Source organism: Hemicordylus capensis, chromosome 1, assembly GCF_027244095.1.
Source record: "Hemicordylus capensis ecotype Gifberg chromosome 1, rHemCap1.1.pri, whole genome shotgun sequence".
Classification (NCBI taxonomy): domain Eukaryota; kingdom Metazoa; phylum Chordata; class Lepidosauria; order Squamata; family Cordylidae; genus Hemicordylus; species Hemicordylus capensis.
In genome coordinates this window covers 139,368,340-139,389,893 of record NC_069657.1, presented here as the reverse complement: position 1 = coordinate 139,389,893, position 21,554 = coordinate 139,368,340, and the positions used below count along the sequence as shown (strand labels likewise).

General features: G+C 45.7%; 1 protein-coding gene across 1 annotated transcript in view; it reads left to right on the top strand.

The window, feature by feature from the left end:
• Nucleotides 1-21,554, top strand: part of LOC128340182 (acyl-CoA (8-3)-desaturase-like) — a 221,798-nt gene that overhangs the window by 66,601 nt on the left and 133,643 nt on the right. The gene's annotated exons all lie outside the window — the stretch shown is intronic.

The window sequence follows — 21,554 nt, the reverse complement described above, 5'->3', positions numbered from 1 at the left end:
CTCGAGAGAGAGTGAGAGTGAGTGAGTGAGTGTGTTAGGTCTCAAGCCTTTTTCACATTGCTTGGCGTACTAAATTTGCATAAACAATGCATGGTTGATTCTTTTAAAATTAAATATTATACTTGTGTTTTATGACACAAGTTCCTAGGTATAATCCACCTCTTTATTTAGTGTCTGCAATATCTTGAAATCTGACCTTTCACACTAAAACTTTTAGCTGCAAAACTGTCCTCAGGCTGGATGAATTCCAATGTTATTTGATCAAACGGTTATACCTACTGAGCACTTTAAGCACTTTATCCTCTTCGGTTACTAGTGCCCTCCAGCAGAGCATTTTTCTTCGTTTTTCGAATCAGACCAGCAACTTGATCCCTTGGTTACTTTCGCCCCAGGAAGTGCTTCTTATCACCATAACCTGCTTTGGTTTGGAAAAGGGTGTTATTTACAGAGCACACATCTCTACAAGCACTTCCTCTTCCAATTTAGAGATACTGTGCCTCTTTGGAGTATTTTCTTTGCCATTCTTGCCAATGGTTTTTGTGTTTTTAAACCAATGAGTGGCTATTGTTTTAAATGATTAAATGGGTCCATGCATTAAAGATAATGACAAAGCACAACTCCCTTTACTTAAAACAACAATAGTTTGAGATGTGTTGATTACGATAATGATATTTTGTAAAGAATAAAAAACAGTTCCAACAAATGCTCTTAACATACAATCCATGGCTTTCTTTTGGATTTTTTTTTTTTTTTTTTTGCGGCGGGGGGGTGGATATTGAATATATCCCAAAGCATGCCTTTTAACCTTTCTGAAAAACACTGTTGCTGGACGGATATCTGAAATGATGCTCTAGGTCTGAAACTGCTTTAGGATGTCTGTGCAACATTCACTTAGATGTTCCACTAGGTTACAGTATTACCCCAACGTGTCTTTCCTCCCCTCGATTTCAAAAGACTGTCATGTTGCCCTCTTGTTTATTTACACCCCACCTTTCAACCATTGTTGAACTCATGGTTCTGTACATGGAGGGGCGGGGGGGTCCTCTGGTGGTTTCCCATCCAGATACTGACCAGACATGGGCCTCTTTAGGGTCTGAAAGGTGCAGGGGCAGTCCTTTCATGAGGTGAGGTGAAGTAATCACCTCAGGCAGTGGTGATTACCTCAGGCACTGGGGCACCAGCAGGGTGCAAGATGCCCCCTTCTGCCCTCCGAGCAGCTCTTTGGAACTGATTTGACTGCTGCAAGTTTTGCAAGCTGCACCTTTCCTCACATTCCTTGCAGAACTTGCAAGAAACCCAAGGAAACTAAGCTAAGCAGGGTCTGCCCTGGTTGCATATGAATGGGAGACTTGATGTGTGAACACTGTAAGATATTCCCCTTAGGGGATGAAGCCGCTCTGGGAAAAGCATCTAGGTTCCAAGTTCCCTCCCTGGCAGCATCTCCAAGATAGGGCTGAGAGAGATTCCTGCCTGCCACCTTGGAGAAGCCGCTTCCAGTCTGTGTAGACAATACTGAGCTAGATGGACCTATGGTCTGACTTGCTATATGGCAGCTTCCTATGTTTGTATCTTTCTGGCCCGTTTGGTTTCAAAGGCAGACTTCTTTGCTTCTTTATGTTTGCATTCCCTTGTATATTTCCGCATACAGGGTATGCTGGTGTCTCCTTTCTTTTCTTCTAAACACAGCTAGAATTTGGCAATGCACACACACCCTCCTTAAGGAAAATTGGATCAATGCTGCTTCTCTTCATATTATTAACAAACAGCAGTGCTTGTGTGTGCCTAGATCGTTCATTCACATTGCACTGCAGGTTGGTGTGGGAGGAGAGCTGGTCTTGTGATTGCAAGCATGACTCATCCCCTTAGCTAAGCAGGATCTGCCCTGGCTGCATATGAATGGGAGACTAAACATGTGAGCACTGTCAGATATTCCCCTTAGGGGATTGAGCTGCTCTGGGAAGAGCATCTAGGTTCCAAGTTCCCTCCCTGGCAGCATCTTCAAGATAGGGCTGAGAGAGATTCCTGCCTGCAACCTTGGAGAAGCCGCTTCCAGTCTGTGTAGACAATATTGAGCTAGATAGACCAATGGTCTGACTCAGTATATGACAGCTTCCTATGTTGTTCTCATGCAATGTTCTTCTAGCTTTCCTATCCTGCTTCCCATATTGAGCTACTGTTTTGTCTCTTTTTGTCCCCTCATCACCATGAACATAAGAACAGCCCTGCTGGATCAGCCCAAGGCCCACCTAGTCCAGCATCCTGTTTCGCACAGTGGCTCACCAGATGCTACCACTGGAAGCCACAGGCAGGAGTTGAGGGCATGCCCTCTCTCCTGCTATCACTCCCCTGCAACTGATACTCAGAGGCATCCTGCCTTTGAGGCTGGAGATGGCCTCTAGCCCTCTAACTAGTAGCTGATGATAAGAACTGAACATGGCTCATGTTCATCTTTTGCCCATGGCATCCTATACATCTTTCTAGGAAGTGTTATTTGAGCAAATTAAATAAGTGTTATTTGCTCAAATTAAATATGAGCAACAAATCTATCTTGTTGGCTAGCTTATAATGCATGACAACATAGTCAGTCCATTAGCACAACAAAGAGATTGATATCTTGTATTACATGGTTGAAGGATCACAATGTCTTACATCACACATAATCCCTAAGACAATAAATATCTGATCTTGCATGTGAGGGCACATAGGAGGGTGTATGTAATATATGTCCAGTATTAATAAAAACAAAAGACATTCGATTCTTTGACACATTGTTGGAACATGGAAAACTTATTGTTGGCTTATTGCTGGAAGTAAGCTTGAGCCCGAAACATTTTGGAGGCCATTATAAAGGCCTCCGAAATGTTTCAAATCTGGGGGGGGGGAGTTTCAGCATTTTGGCGCTGGCAGGGGTGGTACTTTAAGGGTGCGGGAGGGTGCATTCACCCCTCCCGCCGCATTTCCCCCGCTGGCGCTCCATTATTTTCAGGCCGCTCGGGGCAGCAGCGTTCCTCCCTGCTACCCCGTTGCCCTCATCGGCTGGAAATGGCCAGAAGTAGCAGTTGCATGTGCACCTGTCGCGCATGCATGGCAGACGGGCAGGCACACGTGCATGCAACAGGTGCATGCGCAATCGCTACTTCCGGCCACTTCTGGCTGATGAGGGCAACAGGGTGGCAGGGAGGAACGCTGCCGCCCCGAGGGGCTTGAAAATAATGGAGCGCCGGCAGGGGAAATGCGGCGGGAGGGGTGAATGCACCCTCCCGCACCCTTAAAGTATCACCCCCGCCAGTGCCGAATCACCTTTGGGCACATCCCTAGCTGGAAGCCTATTGGAAGCTTATTGCTTACTAGTATTTTTAAGCCCATTATGATAACGGGCGCTAACTTTGTCTCACGCCTTGTTTTGTTTTGTTTTTACCTTTCTGAGGCCGGGACCGGGGGCGGAGCGGAGGCCGTTCCAGCAGAGCCTTTGCACAGAGAGGAGCTCTGTTTGCAAGCTCCTCTCTGCCTCTGAAATTAAGGACTATCTTCGCCCGACTGACATGGGCCGGGGTAAGGTGGACTCGGCAGTTGGGAGGGAGGGTGGTAGGTCGGCGGCGTTGGATGTGGCAGCAGTTTTTTCTCCATCCCACTTGGCTCCGCCGCCGCCGCCAGGCCTCGGCGGCAGCTCTGCCACCATCATTCCCACTCCCGCCGCCTCCAGCCTCCATGCCGCAGCCGGTCTCCCCAGCCGGGCAAGGGCCCCCCGCCACTGGCAGCCTTGCCTTTCTGGGCCGGCCGCCGCCGCCTGTGCTGGCGGTTGTGTCTCCCTTGCTCTGTTCTGGGCATGCACTTCGCAGCAGACTGGCAGCGGCTTCTCCAAGTTTGCAGGCAGGAATCTCTCTCAGCCCTATCTTGGAGAAGCCAGGGAGGGAACTTGGAACCTTCTTCTCTTCTCAGAGTGGCTCCATCCCCTGAGGGGAATATCTTACAGTGCTCACACTTCTAGTCTCCCATTCATATGCAACCAGGGTGGACCCTGCTTAGCTATGGGGACAAGTCATGCTTGCTACCACAAGATCAGCTCTCCTCTCCCACTGTATTGTTGGCAGCTTATGGTTGGAACATGGAAAGTATTTGGTTTTTGAACCTTGATCTCTGTTTAATATGTAGCACAGAGGCTAAGCATGGGAGCCTCAGCTGTCAGCTTAAAAAGTTCCCAGTTCAAAGCTCACCTCTCAGTAGCCTGCCACACCCCAACCCTACCTTCAGCATGAGAACAAGAATATTGGCCAACCATGCAGGATTGTTGGTACTGATGAGTTCAGTTCTGAGAAAGACTTTGAACAAAAATGTGCTATGTGAATGCTAAGCCTTACATCTAAAACTTAAGGTTAGGCCTTGGAATGGGATGACCCTAATTCTCACCATGTTGCCAATTTGCATCCTCCTCCTTGAGGCCATTTGGTTACAGAACAGTAAAAAGACAGATATTCCTCTTTGTCTGCCCTGGTTTATGCTGTCCCCACCAAATTTAATCCTAATTTGCATTTCTAACACTAATTTAGGTATTGTGCTCTAGTGGTAACATGGAGAGTAGACTCAGTTGAAACAGTTTTAAAGTTCTAAACCAAAGCAAATAACTTTGTTCTTCTACAATGGCTTCAGTGGTTTCTTATCCACTACAACGTAGGGTCAAACACGTAATGGTTTGCCCCTGCTAAGTGGGCAAAGAGGCACCTTTTAAATTAGGGATGTGCACGGAACTGGGCAGGGGAGGCTTGAAGGCAGGGGGGTTCTGCTTTAAGGGTGGGGGAGGGTGCACTTACCCCTCCCTCCGCTTTTCCCCTGCTGGCACTCCGTGTCTGGAAGTAGGCATACATACTTCCAGTAAAGGGGGCAACGGGGCAGCAGGGAGGTACGCTGCCACCCCAGTGGACTTTTAAAACACGGAGTGCCAGCAGGGGCGGGGGGAAGCAGAGGGAGGGGAAGTGCACCCTCCCCCACCCTTAAAGCAGAACTCCCCTGCCTTCAAACTGGCAGAATCACCCGACATTCAAACCAGTTCCATGTACATCCCTATTTTTAACATGGTGACTCTCTTTATTTAGCAGGGAGAGAGTAACTGGCCCTATCCACCTCCAGCACAACATCTCTCAAATGACTGTTGCTGGTGTCTCTCACGTTTATTTTTAGATTGTGAGCCCTTTGGAGACAGGGATCCATCTTATTTATTTATAATAATCTTTATTACGGTCGTTGACCAGCACAAGTTGTAAAACAGTAATACTATACAATAAATGCAATATAAAGAAAGTGTTGCAGTATTACGGAGATTAAAATTGATGTAGCAATAAGACTGAGGGGGAGGGAATCTAAAAATACAAAATTTTAAAGCATGATATAAAGCACAAACAGAATAGGTAAAATGCATGTAAGCTAAAAAGGACTCAGCCAAACACTTTGTTTCAGTCAAAAAGCAGTATAAAGTCAGAACAAATTTAAAAGAGAGGATAATCAGCATTCTATGGGGTCCTGCTCAGCACAGAGTCACTGAAAATGCTAGTAAAATACTAGTGAAATAGATTAAAATAAAAGGGCAGCTTATTCCTGCTTATTGAACAATTACAACTCCAAGCACAGCTCAACTCCCGATCTGGGAGGAGATATACAATTCAGGGGCTCTATAAAGTGTTAGCATTGAATTAGCTACTTTTAAGCTGGCAATACCTATCCCCATTATTTATTTATCATTTCTCTGTGTAAACTGATTTGGGAACTTTTGTTGAAAAGCAGTGTGTGTGTGTGTGTGTGTGTGTGTGTGTGTGTGTGTGTGTGTGTGATATCTATATTTATACCAATATTTCCTGCCAGAGAATCTACTCTCAGAAGTAGGGTTGCACGTTTTGTATTTTTTCTGTTATGATTTGTACCAGATCCGAATCAACCCCAGTTTTGTTTGTATCCAAATTAATCACAATCTGAATCCAAATTAATTCAGATTAAAAATGGGTCACATGGTCAAAAGAGTGGGTGGGGGTTATAGTGCCCAATGAGTGGAAGCTTCCACAAAAATTTGGGCAAACAGCTGATTTTTGGTGAATTTGTGAAGTTTGTGCGTGTTTCAGATTTTCCCAATAGGGTATGATGGAGGTTTCAGGAAAAGTATAGTTTCATGCGGGAGGGGAGGGGAGGGGTGGCTACCAGAGAATCTAAACTCAACACCTCAGAAACAACAAAGCCCAGTACCCCAGTGGGTTAGCAATCCAGGGGGGTGGTTGGCACCCTCTGTGCACTACACCACCACTCGCTTCGGGCCATCCTATTCCCCCCCAGGTGGAGATATGGGGCTGCTGCAACCTCCATTATTCTCTATGGGGAAAATATTAAAGACGCGTAAACCTCAAAAATTCCTAAGAAATCAGCCCTTTGCCCTATTTCTAATCTGGGTGCACCACCCTTGGGGCACTGCCACCCAACCCACTGTTTTGCCCCTGAAGCCCCACATAAACAAGTTGAAAGGGTGAAGAGAATGATGAACAACAATGACACTTAATTTTTTGGTGCAGTTATTTGAGAATTTTGCAGCGGGCGGGGGGGGGGGGGGGGAGCCTGTCCCTGTGGCACTAGCACAGCAGCACAACTCATTTGTGGATTCAAGCAATCTTTCAATAAAAAAAACTCCCTTCCCATGGAACAGTGACCACTGGTCATTTGAGATAGGAAGATAGACCAATGAGCCAGCGTGGTGTAGTGGTTAGAGTGCTGGACTAGGACCGGGGAGACCCGAGTTCAAATCCCCATTCAGCCATGATACTACAGTAGCTGGGTGACTCTGGGCCAGTCACTTCTCTCAGCTTAACCTACTTCACAGGATTGTTGTGAGGAGGAAGCTAAGTATGTAGTACACTGCTCTGGGCTCCTTGGAGGAAGAGTGGGATATAAAATGTTAAAATAAAATAAAAATAAAATAAAACTGCCTTGGTACTATGGAACAGCTTCAAACATTCATTTAACTGAAGTGGAGTGAGCCGTAGCCCAAACAAATCAGCCTACTGTTCAGAATTGTTGAGATTTAACATCACTGCATTTAAGAAAGTGCAAAACCATGGATCGTGGTTACAAGAAAGAGAGAAGCAACTAAGATAAATTGACAGGGATATTCCCCACCCCCCTCCTTTTGTCTCCTGTAGTCCCATGTGGATGACCTGTCCCTGCAATGGTAAAAATTGTGAAATTAGTTCACTAAGTTCTGGCTTAGACATCATGTCCCACCAAATTACATTGTGGCCTAAATTACATTAGACTGCTCAACTAGGGAAACAAAACTTAGACACCACTATAACTCATAAAAATCAGAAGAAAAACAAAATAGCTCTTCAAAAGAGCCCTGAACAAGTCAAGAGATTCTTTCTAAACCTTTGGAAAGAAAAACCTGTGTAATTTCAGAACTTTCCTAACCAGCTTCTCAAAAAGCTTCTCCACACAATTTATACCATGGCTTTTAGCAAGAGCTTTGGAATTGCATTGAGCTCCCAATGATATTTGGGTATTTCTGTCTCAAAATGCTGTCTTCCAAATCCCTTTACAAGGTCAGTTTGCATTTCAGTCACACTGAATACAACACTTAACTAAACTATTCATGCTCAACAGTTTTTGCATATCTTATCTTCTGCTAATCACTCCTCAGCTGGAGTGGAGAGGGTCCGAAAAGTAAATTTGAATTGCAATGCTTTTCTGAAGAACAAAGCATTCTGTCCAAAACACAGTCATTTCGATTTGGAAACAAAAATCTCTGTTTTTTAATTCTTGATTTTGTTTTGGTTACAAAACCTCCAAAATTGCCATTTTCTGGCACAAAACGTTTTGTATCTGAATTGAAATGCACAAGCCTACTCAGAAAAACACCTCAGACACTGAAAACAACAAAACCCAGTGCCTCATGGGCTTGTCATTCTGGAGGTGGTTGGCACCTTATGTGCACTACACCACAACCCGCTCTGGGTTACCCTGGTGCCCCCCAAGTGGAGTTATGGGGCTGCTGAAATTCCCCATTATTCCTATGGGGGGGAAGCGTAAAGATGCACAAGCTTCAGAAAAAAATTAAAAATCACCCCTTTCACCAATTTATTTGAAATCTGGGTGGTAGCAGGCAACCATTGCGGCACTACCACCTGGCTCACTCTTCCGCCCCCCCCAAACCCCTTTTCTGCTCCAAATCTGCCACAAAGACATATCGACTTCAATTTAAAAAACAACAACAACAAAACCTTTGCCCAATTCCTTTGAAATATGGGTGGTAGCTTCCTTGCACCCATTGGGCACTACCACCCACCACAACCTGCTCTGGGCCATCCTGGTGCTCCCCACATGGAGCTATAAAGCTGCTGAAATCCCCATTATTCCCTATGGGGGAAAGTTTAAGGCGTGCCTTCAAAAGATTTTTTTAAAATCACCCCTTTGCCCAATGTCTTTGAAATTTGGGTGATAGCTTCCACCCATTAGGCACTACCACTCAGCCCACTCTTTTCCCACCCAGAACCTCTTCCCTCCAAATAAATTCAGATTCAGAAAATTTGGGTACAAATCGAATCTTGGGTGATTCAGGGGGGCAGATTTGGATCCAAAACAAATTGAGGGTGATTCAATTCAGGTACAAATTGAATTTGAAAAAATCAATTTGTGCACATCCCTAAAAATAACAACTTTTTTGAGGTCCCAGAAAAGTTTGTTGATCAATCACCATTTTGGCCAGAAGTCCAAATGCAACTAGTCAAACCTTGAAGAGAATGCAAATGGGTGGCAGCATTTCTTCAATAACATCTAGTGCCACTTAATTTGATCAGCTTAGATTCCATTGTGATGCAATAAAATCCATTTTATCTATCAGCCTTGCCTGGGAGTAACCACTGCATCGATCCTTTCAGTTAATTCTTGTAGTGTGACAGGTACAAATGACCTGTTCTTTTAAAGTCTATTTATGCAACTTTTCTCTAGTAGCGTTTTCACATATGGGATTTTTGCTTATATATTTTTGTAATACAATCTGAATGTAAAAGGAAACTATGCTGCTAGCATGCCTTCCAAAAATTATGCAGCACATCAAGTGGTTCTTTAAAGGCACAATTATACATTACTCTCAATGTGTGGCTGTAACACACAAAATTTATGGTTGAATTGACCATTAGCCAGAATTACCATCAATTTACCCAGGCACGCATATGATTTATCATTCATATACGTAGGGGCATATCATATTTGACACAGCATAATAGTTGCCCCTTCCTTGTAAAAACAGGTTGCTCATCTGTAACCAATGTTCTTTGGGTGGTCCTCAGGCATTCACATGTATGGGATTGTCCCTGAACAGTTGACCCTTTGTGAAGTTTACAAAGCTCCTCCTGATGCTCCAACATAGTACTCATGTGGCTAGCATGCCCATTAGGGAAGGGCAGGCAAAGCATCAGCACCTCATTTCCTGAATGACTACTGAGAGCAGGAAAATCATCTGCTATCCAAGGCTCCTGAAGATAAGTGAGAGAACAAGAAAGATAAGAAGCACCTGCAGTAGGATAGGTGGGTGGGTCGAATGTATGCAATCAAAAGATCAGTAGTTACATGCTGCTGTGGTTCTTCATGCATTCACACATATGGGAGATTAGTTAGCTTGCCCATGTGGTGCAGATGAATCAGTGCAATAATTCTTAAATACAGCTCTTCCAATTGAAGAAGTGTTAGCAGGCAGCCTGCTTTCCCCATGCTCTTTTTCTTGTTGTCCATGCCATCTTGGAGAATCAAGGGCTTGCTGTTCAGTAGCCCAAGTCCAGGTAGACGTCTGGTGCCACAGAGAGAAGGACTGCACCTTTCATGGACCACATCGTTCTTCCAGCTAAAGAGACTTGACCAGCAGAAAAGCTGTCTGCAGCAGGACAGTTCACTTTTGGCTGAAGGCACTTTGGGATGCAATCAAACTCAGTAAGTGCCTCTAAGAATGCATACCGAAACAGGAAGTCCTCTTGCCCTGGCCATCAGCTGAATAGACATGGTATTTACATCTCATCCAAACAACCCCTGCCATCTGAGCAAGGTATTGAACCTACAGTTTTTTCTGCCTTTGGGGGATTTAATCTGGACACATCCTTTGAAAGGTCCTTTGAAACATCCTCCCTCAGGCAGTGTAAAGTCTGATTCCTATGTTCTTGGTGTGCGCACTCTCAAGGCATTATTTCTGCTTGATCATACTGGGAGGTAGCAAGGCTTGCTGCTGTTGTGGGGATTTGACAGCACAAATGGCCAAATAATTGCTCCAGAGTATTCTTCCACCTGAGCTCCTTAACCAGCATTCATCCATTGCTTTCCCCAGAGCCCTCTCCTTTCCCCGGAGCTGAAGCCACTAGGCTGTAGAGCCTCAAACTGGAACACTGGATTGCAGGAACCAGAATCTCTAACCAAGTCACTAACTTTGAGTGCACCTTTCTGGCATGTATTGTTATTTATTTTATTTATTAAAACATTTTTATACTGCCCAATACTTACATCTCTGAGCGGTTTACAACAGAATAAAAACAAAGTAAAACATTAGTTAAAACAAAAATGAAAAAATTAACACATTACAACAATTTAAAATTTTTAGAAGAATATTTTAAAATAGCATTAAAACCATTAAAACAATATTAATTAAAAGCCTGGGTGAACAGATGCATCTTTAAAGACTTTTTAAAAGCTGTCAGAGATGGGGAGGCTCTTATTTCAGTAAGGAGCACATTCCAAAGCCTCCGGGCAGCAACGGAGAAGGCCCGTCCCTGAGTGGCCACCAGACGAGCCGGTGGCAGCTGCAGGCAGACCTCTCCAGCAAATCTCAGTGGGCAGTGGGGTTCATGCTGAAGAAGGTGTTCTCTTAAATACCTAAGGCCCAAACTGTTTAGGGCTTTATAGGTTATAACCAGCACCTTGTATTTTGCCCAGAAACATATCAGCAGCCAGTGTAGCTCCTTCAATACAGGAGTTATATGGTCTCTCCGAGATGACCCAGAGACCAACCTGGCTGCTGCATTCTGGACCAACTGTAGTTTCCGGACTGTGTACAAAGGCAGCCCCACATAGAGCACATTGCAGTAATCCAGTCTGGAGGTTACCAACAGATGTACCACTGATTTGAGGTCGTTCACCTCAAGAAACGGACGCAGCTGGCATATCAGCTGAAGCTGATAGAAGTCACTTCTGGCCACTGCCTAAACCTGGGAGACCAGGGAGAGGCTCGGATCCAGAAGCACCCCTAGACTGCGTACCTGTTTCTTTTGGGGAAGTGTGACCCCATCCAGAACAGGCAGATCAAAATCATCTCCCAAGTTTCGACCCCACACAATGAGTACCTCCGCCTTTGCTGGATTCAGTCTCATTTTGTTATCTCTAATCCAGCCCATCACCGACTCCAGGCAGGCATTTAGGGAGGTAATGCCCTCTCCCGATGATGCTGACATGGAGAAATAGATTTGGGTGTCATCAGCATACTGATAGCACCCTGCACCAAATCTCCTGATGATCTCTCCCAGGGGTTTCATGTAGATGTTAAACAACATTGGAGACAATATGGAGTCCTGAGGGACACCATACCAAAGTTCAGATTTTGAAGAACAGCAGTCTCCAAGGGACACCATCTGAAACCTGCCCAAGAGGTAGGATCGGAACCACCGCAAAGCAGTGCCTCCAACTCCCAACCTCCTCAGACGCTCTAGAAGGATACTATGGTCAATAGTATCGAAAGCTGCCAAGAGGTCCAGAAGGTGTACACCAGATATACCACCTTGGCTGTTCTCAGTAACCAGAGTCCTTGGGAAAACACTTTGCATGGGCCTACATCCCCTCTTAGCAGGGGATTTATGCCAGATAAACTGTCTGAAAAAGTTAGAGAAAGTGCTTAAAGGAGTTTTTCAGGATGAATAAAGGGAGACCTCCTAATACATAAATAAAATAGGGAAGGAGATTAAAATCAAATGCTGTTAGGTAAGGAGATCCATGTATCAACATCAAGTTTTATATGAGAGAGATGAGATTAAGATTCCTATTCATTAAGGAGGAGATTTTACGAGTCACCATAATTCCTAAGTACTTAATTTAAGGCGGACCTTGCTTAGTAAATGGGGCAACCCACGCTTGCTATCATAAGACCAACTTTCCACCACAGAGGGGCTGAGACTTCCATATGGATTACTTTGGGATGACTAGCTATCCTTGCAGCATCCATGCAGCATCCATGGCCTGTAGAAAGCAGTGGATCATCTGCCCTGTTTGTATGATGATAGCCTGGGTCTGGGCTATACAAGTAACTATCTGCTGGAGGATAAACATCAAGGTCTCTCACACCAGTAGCACCCTGCTCCTGTGAGGCTGTTGAGGCAGAGGTCTGTCCAACTGCGCCTCCTGGTGGTCTCTGTAGCCATCAGGGGCATAACTAAGAGAGAGGGGGCCCATGTTCACTCCTCTCTCCGGTGGCCCCTTGGAGTGAGGGAGATAATGAAGAAAATAGGGAGGGATGGATCTGGGGCCCCCCGAGAACCCATACACTTATAGCTACACCCCTGGTAGCTATGATACCTCCACGGGCCCACTTGCATAAGCACAGCATTTGAGGTTACTGCCTCCAAGCTTGTCAGTGCATGGCCCTTGGTGCTTCTGTTACTTGAAGAATTGCCTGATGCGCTTACCTTCCTCTCTTGGACAAACGGCACCACCGCAGCTCCCCTGAGTTCTTGGTCATGGGATTAAAGAAAATGTTGCCAACCTTTCTCCTGGATGAAATGCTGATACTGTTGTGAGTCCAGATCTGATGCATATCCCCTACTGGCATGGCTTGACCAGTCTTTGGCAGTTATGCAGTCCAGGAAGGAACAGTGTTTAGCACTGAAGCTAAAGAACAGCTTAGGGAGTCAGGCAAAGAAGCAGTATGGCTATTGGCTATCACTTCCCTTCCTCCCCTAGGCATTAAAGCCACTGAGTAATTTCCTCTGGATTATTTTAGGCCTAAGGGCTAAACAGAACAACTTCCTAAAACTTGTATTTCATTATCATTTGTCTAGCTCCTTTTTTATTCCACCTTTCTATTATTTTACATGGGGAAAGCCTTCAGGTAACTTAACAGAGGACTGATTTAGTGGCTTTTTACCCTATACATTGACCCACATGGGAACATAGGAAGCTGCCTTATACAGGATCAGATTATTGGTCCATCTATCTCAAGTCTGATCCAGCGGGGCTTTTCTTATGTTCTTATGTAGCTTCCCCAAAGGTGCAGGAAACCATCTCTCTCAGCACTACCTTGAAGATGCCAGGGTTGGAACTTGGAACCTTTGGCATGAAAGCAGGCAGGTGTTCTTCCGGGAGTGGCTCAGTCCCCTAAGGGAATATTTTACAGTGCTCACACATGAAGTCTCCCATTCAAATGCAAACCAGGCTGGATGCTGATAAGCAAAGGGGGCAATTCATGCTTGCTATCACAAGACCAGCTTTCCTCCCTATAAGCCTAAAAGCTGCTCCCAAGGTGCACAGTCTTTTGACCTATTCTAAAGATTGTTAGCCCCTCTGCTTGTCACCATGGCACTTCATTTCTCAGCTGAGCTCATGGTTTTCTTCTCTTCACACCAGACAGGTAAATACAGTGAACACCCCTTCCCTTCCTCCCCCTCCTGGGAGTTTTTTATATTCCCATGTCCTGGTTTCCTATCCTGTACGTATATGTGTGTGTGTATGAATGTGCAAGTTACCAACTAGCAAGGCTAGAAGAGTTTTTATTATTTATTAAAACATTTTTATACCACCCAAAACTCACGTCTCTGGGCGGTTTATAATGGAATGAAAACAAAGTAAAACATTAGTTAAGACAAAAATGAAAAATTTAACACATTACAACAATTTAAAAATTTTTAAAGAATATTTTTAAACAGCATTAAAATCATTAAAGCAATATTAATTAAAAGCCTGGGTGAATAGATGCGTGTTTAAAGACTTTTAAAAAGCTGTCAGAGATGGGGAAGCTCTTATTTCACTAGGGAGTGCATTCCAAAGCCTGGGGCAGAAGCAGAGAAGGCCTGTCCTTTTAAATCTGTTGTTTCCATTAATGGAATGGAAAAGGGGATTTACCACTTTACAGGTGGGGAAGGCAGTTAACAGCTCCTCAGAGTAAAAAGAGTCCCTGGAGGGAACCCTACCCTGACAGGAAGGTCTGCCCAAAAGATCACAGACTCATGAGAGACATTCCATGCAGAGAAAGCAACACTGGAGTTACCGTAAAGGGTTCTTTTTCAAGGCATAGGGAGGAAATACTCTTTGCTGGGTTTTTGTCCTTCACATGTTCTGAAACAGGATCCAATCAAATTTCAGGCAGGCTAGTTCCTGGTAGGTGACCAAATGCTGATCAATCCCCAGTTCTGGGACTGTTGAGCTTAAGAAAATTAGTGTGAGAGAAGAACACAAAATACTATAGGACAAAGCAAGAACATGAAATCAGGTAGAGTGAACTACTAGGGGTATGCAAAAAACCAGCTTGGTCTGTTTGGTTTGAATTCGAATCCAACTCAAGCAGGTTCTAAAAGGTTCTACACAGGCTATAATGGGGACTCAAACTGGTCCATTATTCTCTATGAAAAGCACCTAGGGGCACAAAACTGGGGTGACTCCAAGGGGGTCCAACTACCATCAAAATCCCAAAGTAATAGGCCACTCCTGCAATTTTTAATGAATTTCTGAAGGTTTTTCAGAATTTTTTATTTTTCCCCATAAGGAATGATGGGGTTTTGAGGATGCCCCATCTGCCCCCTTGGGGGGATATCTGGGCACCCCAAATTGGGTTTGGGGGCAGAGCATGTAGGGCCTCAACTCCCCCTGGAACACCCAAGCTGGTGGGGTTCATGGTTTTTAAAAATAATCTTTTAAAAATATTTTAGCCTGCTTGACAGAGTTGTCAATGTAATGAATTAAGCCCTTCCCATTCAGAAAAAAAACAGTGTGTGACTTTAATTGCTGTGAGCTCTGTGAACTCAGAGTTCACAACGGATTCACACTGCTCTTCAATGCCTGGTAGGCCGAGTTTCTCGCAACCCAGGAAAGGCACCAAGGCACACCCGCTTAAACTACTGGGCTGATTTAGTGGGAGGAACTGCCTGTTGCGTTGGCGCCACTGCCTGGGATGCCGCACTGCTAGACTGGGAAGAGGAAGGGGTGGAAGAGGGAGGGTCACCTGCACTGCTGCTGGGTGTGGGTCACACACACTTGGGGGGTTCACCATCACCACCCTCCTGGTCTCTGGTCCTCCTGACCTCCTCCTCTCTAACTCTATTGACCAGAAGGTCCCTCTACCTGGGCAAGTCATCTGCACAAATGACATTGCCCTTGATGGTCAGGCCGTAGAGACAAGCCAGGACATGCTCCTCTCTGTCACCCAACACACACACCAAGCAGCCTGACTCCAGATACCAATTGGGCCACGTGACACCAATTGGGCCACGTGACACCAATTGGGCCACGTGTGCATCTACAGGTAGAACAGCTAAGAGCAACATAATCTCAGGAGGCAAGTTGTACAGCTTTTTAGGAAAGGACAGAATAGGTTTGGAGGCAACATGAGAATTCCATTCTGCCCACATAACACTCTAAAATAGGGACAGAAAGGGCACAGGGATTGTAGCAGCTGCAGTCGTCAGGAAAGCATTATGGTCTAGAACAGACGTGGATGTAGGATTGTCAGATGTAGTCCCATCATTAATGGCCCTTTTGGCTTTTGCCAACCAAATCTCACAATCAGCAGTAGAGAAGAGGCGAGATGAGTTTGGCAATTTAGGCAGTGTCAGCTCATCAGAAAATCCTCACCAGATGGTGTGGATCCTTGAGAGTCTGGAAGGGACAGGCTTAGGTTCTGGGCTGGAACGCAGGACTGGTCCCCGGGTCCTGGGGAAGTGAAGGTGGCAAGCTAGGTGTCACCAGTGGTGGAATTGCCAGGGTAGGAGCCTGAGGACCAGGAGCTGGTCTCTTGGGAGGAAGCATCCCCACAGATGAAGAAGGGGATGAGTATGACACCTCTGTGTGTATGGAAGTGCTGTCTAGACCTTGGCATAAATCTCCCTCTTTCAGTGATGGGAATGGCCTCCCTTGCATGGCTGGTGTCAGGGGAGGAAGAAAATGTGAGTCTTGTTGGGTGCCTGAGAGGCCCTGATGGTGGTGCAGGGGCAGGAGTGGGAACAGGCACTGTTTCAGCAAGGAAAGGAACTAGGGCTGCTGGGGATGGATATGGACTTACACTGTGGAACTATGAAGTCCTGATGCCACACTATCACATCCAGTTGAAACGGATTAATAGGTGCCCCAGGTAGCTCAGAGGGTGCACCTGGAAAAATACTCACGTTTGAGAGCCCTCCTGTAGAAATAGGCTGAGCAGGGGCAGCTGACCCAGCAGGCTTAGCGGGCTTAGCTGACTTAGATGTGTCAGAGGGTAGCAAGCTAGACCCCTGATCCCTACATGCGAGCTCTAAGTTTGGTGCCAAGTGGTTTGCCCTGAAGATACCCCTGTTTGGGAAATGGAGTAGCCTCTTCCTCTGCTCTTTATCATTATTATTGGAATGATTTTGAGGCTTTAAAAATGCTGCCATGCCTAAAGTGGTGGCTGAAATAGGGGCAGAAATGGAGGTCATGCCAGAAGTGGCTGCCAAAATTGTAGCAATGGCTGGAGGAATCAGCGGGAAGTGGTGGGCTTTGTGGTGTTTGCACATCACCTGACCCTCGGAGGAGGTTTGCTTGCTTCAATGTTTCTTGGGCTTCTCTGCCTCCTCCAGATGCTTGGACTTTTTTGCCACTTGGACTTTTGTGTGGCTTTGAAGGGCCTGTGGTAGGAGCTTCAGGGGCATCAGGCAATTCTAATGGAGCTTCATGGGAGGAAGCCTTCTCTAAGGCTCATTGCGGGGACATGGAGGACGGATATTTGGCTCCCGCTTGGGGCTTCTTTAAAAGTCTTTGCCCCTGGCCTCTGTCAAAGGTCCCTCAGAGAGGGAACCTACTAGTATGTCCCCCAAATGAGCAGCTTCCATAAGCACAAAGTAAAAGAAGCACAGGGACTCACAAATGAAAAGAACTAAACAGAAAAGATAAAACCGCCAATTGAATGAACCAAAAAGGTTGTTTGAATTTAGAAAAAGAAACACAAGACTCCCTTCCCACCCTTGCATACAGAGAGATCGAAATTAGAAGGGAGTGGAAGAGAGGGAACTAACCTGAAAACTCCAATAAGCAATGGAGCTCATTACAAACACTGTCTTTCAGAGCAAGACAAAACTGGAACTGGGAATTGATTGGCACTTAGACACCTATCAGGAACTAGCCTGCCTGAAATTTGATTGGATTATCTCAGAGCATGTGGAGGACGAAATCCCAGCAAAGAGGATGACCTCCCTATTCCTTGAGGAAAACAACCCATTCTCTTATAGGTCCTAACACGGCAAGCAGCCATTCTGCTATGGACCACTGTCTCATGAGAGTGTGTGTCACAGTCAAAAAGGCTCCCACAGGTTTTTACCACCTGATTGAGGAATGAATTCTAGGCAGTATTCCCAACCAAGGGTATCACTGTGTGTCCCTTTTGATCCTGGTGGTTCCCATTGCATTGCCTCTTCGTTCCGCCCCTAGTTGCCCAATCTGCTGTCAATCCAAAACATCCATCCCTTCTGTCATTCCTGTCCCTGTGGCAACTCAAGAACTGAAATCTCCAATCTCACTTGCCAGTTTGCAACAGTCCCCCTTCATTTACATAGCTCTGCACCAAGGTTTGCTCCATAGCCAAGACATTGAGCTGTGGCCTTCCTGCCCTAGAACAAAGATGGTTCTCCCCACTCTCCCTTACCCGAACTCATTTGGGCTGCTCTGTTCTCTCTCCTCCGTTCCCTTCTCTGAATAGCTAGATGGGCTTAATTTACTTTCCCATCTCAAACTTATTCGGGCTCTCCTCACACTTTCTCACACTTCCTTCTACAGTCCTCTGGACCAACTCAATCTAATTATCTTCCCCAAAGTCATTTGGATCTGTCCTTCTCTTTCTCCTGCTCATTCTCCAGTCCTCTCGACCAACCCAATTCCATTACCCCTACCCATACATGTGTGGGTTCTTCCTGTCCTTTCCTCTGCTCCTACGGTCCTCCAGACCAGCTCAATCTACTTTTCTCGACTGAACCCACTCAAGACAGTCTCTCTCTCAGTCCTCTACTTCCTAGGGATGGGCAAGGTGGCTCACATCAAGCCAGGCTCAACATTGAGCCGGTTTAGTGTCCTACTGGTGGGGACAGCGGAGGTGGCTGTAATAACATTGGAGCAGGGGCTCCTCCAAATCACCCCCCCCCACCGTCAGCCTCCCAAATAACAAAATAAAAGGCTGGGCTGGCTGTGGCCTGGTTCAGGCCCCTGCATGCTCAGAGGCCATTTGTGCACACACAGAGCCCAGCCTGTCCTTTGTGAGACTGCCAGGGGTGGGTTGGGTTGGAGGAGCCCCCACTGCTTCCTCTGATGTCAATGTTGATGCCGCTGTGACCTCCGTTGTACCTCCACCAACCCCGCTAGCGGGAAACGAAAGGTAAATACTGGCTGGATTCTTCTTTACAGATATATCCCCCAAGCTGGATCACCAACCGGCTCAGCCAGCTTGATGGCCAAACTGGACCGGACCTGGTTCAGATGAGCCCAAGCTCAGACCAGGCCGGGTTGGTTCGAATTCCTACTGCATATCCCTACTGCTTCATTCCTGGATCTCTGGACTGGGTGAAATTCACTCCCTCTACCCAAACTCATTCAGGTCTGTCTCCTCTTGCTCCACTTTCCCTCCGGATCTTTTCTTAGACCTGACCTTCTGTTTTTGAAGGGTAGGTATAGCAGAGATCAAGTATTAGCACCCAGACATGTGAACCATCTTGTATGTTGTGTGTAACATGGGAATGCCCCACTTGTTCTATTTTATCCAAGCTTCACTCTGTATTCAATAAAATATTTTTATTTGGGTTTTTAAGGGGTTTGTTTGTTTGTTTGTTTAGCAAGCATATTTCTATACCACCCAAAACTTGAGTCTCTGGGTGACTAAGTGTTCCCCAGAATCCCTTCTTATCTATCCAGCAAACACAGATTTAAGTCACCAATTGTTTTTCCCTGCAGCAGATAGTTTATTAGGCAAACTCCTGCTAGAGATAGTTCATTCATCAGTTTAGCTCAAACAGGATGGAACCACACTCGGCAGAAGGGATAGCCCAACTTTCAGCTGCAAATAAAAAATGTTGCTTCTCAGCACTCATTTCCCTTTCAGAGAACATATCAAGCCACTTGAATCTGCGCCTCAAGCTGCTGTAGGGCTTCAGATCCAAGCTCAGAAGCAGCTCGGTTTGGCATTTATCTGGAGTAGCAAGCACAATCTATTGTCTACTACAGTCAAATGATCAGCTTTAACTTTCACAGTTGTTCCTCCCTTCCAGTTCCAGTCCCTTCTCACCATCAAAACCCACCAGCCTTCTGTTTGCTACTTTACTCCCTCCACCACCATCACAGTTCATAGTTCATGTCAGATTATCATGCCCACAGAAAATAATCCTGTTTCTTTCGCTTCCTCAGAGCAGAGGGCCTTGTGAGTTTTGTATTTCATGGATAGCAGGATTCCTCCTCCTCCTCTTTACCATAAACCACAAAGCACCTGAACTCCCGAACTTGTCTCAGAGCCAGAAAGTATTTAACAGCAAGCAGTGCTCAGGGGCTTCCAAGTTCCTGGTGCTGGATTTCAGGCTCTCTTAGAATATGTCACAGAGTAGACTATTCCTAACAAGTATGAGATTCTCTCCCACTCAGAATGAAACATGCAGTTGAATGCCAACAAAGATCTAGCTGTAACTTGCTGAATGCTGTTGGGCAACCCCTCTCTCCACATCTCCTAAAATGGTGAGATGAGGTGCAGTACTGTATTTCTGGCTTCCTTTGGAGGAGAGATCACTGGAAGCTTGTGATGTCTGTAAGATTTGGTTTATCTACAATTATGTGCATTGAGCATTAAATGGAGCTGAAATGGCAGGGCATTCCTACAAATCAACAGCATCAGAACCGTAACCTCAAAGGTCCCAAAAGGGACACAACAGCACCCCTTCATAACAATACCACTGCAAGCCGAACAGTAAAAGAAGCGTTAGAACAACCTGTAGATGATAAAGATGACATGAACATGCAGAAGTTGTTCCAGGACCAAAATCATGCTCTCTCGATACAGGTCAAAGAGTCATCCTTTTTGAAGTAAAGGGGCTTATTTTTATCTCTTTATTATTTTATTTTTTGCATTTTATACCCTGCTCTTCCTCCAAGGAGCCCAGAATACTACATATTTAAGTTTCTCCTCACAACAACCCTGTGAAGTAGGTTAGGCGGAGAGAGAAGTGGCTGGCCCAGAATCAGTCAGCAAGTATCAGGGCTGAATGGGGATTTGAACTCCTAGTCCAGCACTCTAACCACTACACCACGCTGACTTTATGCTTTTGATATGCATTCATCTGGGACATTTAGTCATCTAAAATTATAAGGTAGTTCACATGATCACTAAGAGGGTAGGGAAATCTGCTACTCAGCTTTGGGATCTGTGTGCAATCATCACAAACAATCTGAAATGGCCTCCCACTGCCTAAATAATTCCCTTGAGAAAGCAGCAGCCAGAGGAGTCAATGGGGTCTTCCTTTGAAGTCTGCCGTAAGTTCTAGCACTTCTAATATATATTATTGCATTATCAGTCATACCCTATTTTTATCTTGTGGAATGTTGGCTGATCAGCCTTTTCCTGCATGGCAACCCATCACAGCTTTATAGTACCATTCCCACCTTAGCCAGAGGCTTCCTAACAATTCGTTTCTTAAACACTATCGTTTACATTTTTATTTTACATGAGCCCCTGGTGGCGCAGTGGTAAAACTGCCGCCCTGTAACCAGAAGGTTACAAGTTCGATCCTGACCAGGGGCTCAAGGTTGACTCAGCCTTCCATCCTTCCGAGGTCGGTAAAATGAGTACCCAGAATGTTGGGGGCAATATGCTAAATCATTGTAAACCGCTTAGAGAGCTTCCAGCTATAGAGCGGTATATAAATGTAAGTGCTATTATTTCTCTCAAGGACAAACCCACCCCGCACAAACATTGGGCAGAATCCAGATTAATGCTGCCAAATATTTCACACACGCAGCAATTTCCTCGCAATGCCCTCTTCTCTGTGCTGCTCCCTAATGCTGGGAGCAAGGCAGGGAAAGAAGCCCCAAGCCATCCAGCATTTCAACGAAACACTGGCTGGGCAGGGGGTGGGCGCCTTGTGCTCCCAGCCACTGAGTGCTTTGTTTGTTGGCTGGGTTCAGGAGGGGGCAAGGGGTGCCCTGGGGAGGGATAAGGGGGTGATTTGGTGACCGCCCCCAGACACTGGTGGCCCAGGGACTGTCATCCTCCCTTGCTCCATTGTCCCCACATCCCTATCTAGAAGTAAAAGTTAAAGCATCTGCAGCTTTTAGTTTAGAAAAAAGGCGTCTAAGGTGGGGAGAAAATG